Genomic DNA, 2,933 nt, shown 5'->3' with positions numbered 1-2,933 from the left:
GCCCTGGGCTCTTTCCAGCAGTTCCCTGTCCTTCTGGAACTGAGGGGCCCAGAACTGGACACAACACTCTAGATGTGGCCTCACCAAGGCAGAACAGAGGAGGAGGAGAACCTCTCTTGACCTACCAACCACCCCCTTTCTAACGCACCCCAGACACCATTGGCCTTCTTGGCACATTCCTGGCTCATCCTCCTGCCCACCAGGATGGTAGCCTCCCATGTCTCCATCTCAGCTGTTTTTTGAGCCATTACCGACCAGTTCTACAAGTACCCAGCAGTTCCTTCACGAGGGAAACTCTTCCCAATCTAATCAACCCAGAGCACAGCCCCGTTATCGCAGCGCGCGACGCTGAACACGCAGCCCAGGTTCTTGTGTGTGCCTAGAAACTGGGTGTGGGAGCAAACAGCACATCTGCAAACAAGTCTCAGTGCTAAAGGGGGGTGGGACCACTTCATATAAGCCACATAAAAAGCAGAACTCTTGGCATAGGGTTTGGCCTCGTGTTCATACAGCATTTGATGGGACCTGCAACGGCAAGAAGAAAGGAGCCCCGTCAACAGAAGGGCTATAAAAGCAGGGCTGTGCACCAAAAAAAGGAGTTAAAAAGCAATCCTCATGATAAATGCAATGCTACATCTACCCACAAATCATATATGGTTTGGGTTGGAAGGGACCTTCCAAGACCATCCAGCTCCAACCCCCTGCACGGGCAGGGACACCTCCCACCAGCCCAGGTTGCTGGTATAAACACATCTCTTCACATTTCAAATCCTTTATTTTTCCAATAGAACAATGAAAGAAAGATACAGCACTATAATCTAAAATCAGTTCCCAAGCAAGAGATTCACTGCAGCAAACGTGGTCTTCTAGAGCATTTCCATGAAACTACTGCAAGCAGGTTGAATGGAAAGCAAAAATAATGTCAAGTCTCTGAAACACAAAGATTTGGTTCATCAAGCGTGTTTTAACAATCAGAAAAGTGCATAGCGATAATAATCCCTTCCTTCATGCATCAGGCAGGTCAGTGAAACAGAATTACTTCTCACTGAAGTGTAAAATCAGTGTCTCTTTAGTTTCCTTTACCTGCAGCCTCTGAGAAGACTGTTCCTCCATCAGTTGTGCTCTGCACAGTCCAGAAACCAAGAGGGAATGTCTCCAAGGACTCACCCAAGAGTGCCCAGGGGCTCCCAGAAGACTGGAGCAAGATTCCTACATTTGGGCAATTCCAGCATCTTGTGATGCTGTCATTAGAGCAGCTGGGTGGGTAGAATTTCTCTCTGTCCTATGAACAAAACTGAATCAAGAGCATTTTGCACAGAATTCATTGCCAGATTAACATGATCAGCAACTGATGATGTCTCAGTTTAACTTGCCTGAGTTGCCTTTGCCTGCAGAATCAGCCCATCAAAATAACCAGGAACCTAAAACCTTCTGAACTTCAGGATTTTTTGTGCACATAGTTGCAGCATTTTAAAGGTGTATTTCAGTCTCTGGCACCCAGGTACCTGTGCAAACCAACACATGGGAAGTACCATGTCACAGAGAAACCTTCCCTCAAAGAAATCACACTTGAAATGAGTTGAGAACTATAATTTTTTTCAAATATTTCTGATTTCTTGATCCTTCCTTAATAGTATTTCAATAAAACCAGGGAGCTTGAATGCTGAAGTACTTTGGTCCCTAAAATGTCCTCTGACATTTTCTAGAAGCCTCCAGGGTAACTGAAGCTGCTACTTGTTCCAGTAAATTCTGCTCAATGTCCACCCACCATCACAAGGTCCCCAAGACCTTCTGCAACTATTGCTTTTAGGGAATTTAGTACATTTCCAAACAGATGGATGTTTTCTCAGTGAAACTACATTGACTTGGTAAGATATATTGTTCTCTTAGGTAAGGATTTATTTTCTCTCTACTTCTTGATCTCAAGCAAGGTTTGGTGCACTGCTTTGCATCCCAGCAGGTGATGTCCTGCACCCCTGGCCAGACTCAGGCAGTTCCTTTCTTTTCACCTGACTTTTACATTCTTTTTTGCTTAACTCTTCACAACAGAATAGGATGATTGACCTATTATTGGAAAAAAAGCTCAGTGAAGTGCCTCATTTAGGCAGCTTTGTGACACAGGTGGCTCTTGTGGAGTGTTTCACTGCAAGTAAGAACAGAAACACCATCCCAGAAGGCACAAGCAGGAGGATTTAACAAACAAGGCCTCCCTGCTTTATCTGAGGGTTTAAATCCAGAGCTAGGATCCAAGTTCAGCCACATTTACTATCCAGTTTATTTTCCATGTTGATGCACTTCCTTGCATAGCAATATCCTAAATAACTCACACTAATTATGTACACTTAATAAATTGCCTATGTTGACAAATTAAAGGAGCCCCAGTACAGCTCTTTCTCTATATTATTTTTCCAGTCATGTTCACAGCTGCTAGAAGTGAATATTACTCCAAAACCCTGGCGTGCTTAACAGAATTCCAACATTTCCTTCAAAGTTCCCAGTTTCCAGGTTTAGAACATGAACTTTGATGCTAAGGGTTGAAGAGGAATTGGTTATTTGGGGTGAGGTGGGGAGGGATTGGTTTGAAAAACCCAATCCCCACAGCAGAGCTGACACCCAACTCTTCCCAGGTGAAATTCTGAGGGATGAAGAACAAGATTCATTGCAACAATGTGGGTGAAATATCCAAAGATCAGGAGAATCAAAACAATCAGAAACTAGCATGGCCTCATTCCTTCAATTCTGCTTCCCAATCCCTGTCTTTTCTACTACACAATCCACAGGAGAGTGTCTGTGAAAAGATACAGGAGTGCACAGTTACTCTTGTCAGCTTTTTATTGTCCGAATTGCACCACATCTGCACACTCAGAAGAACAGAACCAGGTTTTGGTATCACCAAGGGCAGGTACTTCACCAGCCTTGGGCAAAGATCTCTC

This window comes from Chaetura pelagica, unplaced genomic scaffold, assembly GCF_000747805.2.
Source record: "Chaetura pelagica isolate M959 unplaced genomic scaffold, ChaPel_1.0 scaffold552, whole genome shotgun sequence".
NCBI lineage: Eukaryota > Metazoa > Chordata > Aves > Apodiformes > Apodidae > Chaetura > Chaetura pelagica.
The sequence above is the reverse complement of the archived record's forward strand: the minus strand, read 5'-3'. Positions refer to the sequence as shown.